The sequence below is a fragment of the Alligator sinensis genome, unplaced genomic scaffold, assembly GCF_000455745.1.
Source record: "Alligator sinensis unplaced genomic scaffold, ASM45574v1 scaffold769_1, whole genome shotgun sequence".
Taxonomy (NCBI): domain Eukaryota; kingdom Metazoa; phylum Chordata; order Crocodylia; family Alligatoridae; genus Alligator; species Alligator sinensis.
Genome location: NW_005843322.1, coordinates 185413 through 185622, shown reverse-complemented (window position 1 = coordinate 185622; position 210 = coordinate 185413).

Below are 210 nucleotides of genomic sequence, written 5' to 3'. Positions count from 1 at the left end.
CCAGGTAGACAAAGCCCCGGCTGGGATGGTGTAGTTGGGGCGGGTCCTGCTTGGAGCAGGGGGTTGGACTAGATGTGCCCTCCTGGGGTTGCTTCCAACCTTCATTTTCTATGATTTTATGATTTTAGGGGCTGTTTCCAATCCCTCCCAACACATCTCACGCTCACTGTATCACTTCTCCATTGGTTTCTAAGGTGCATCATCTCAGAG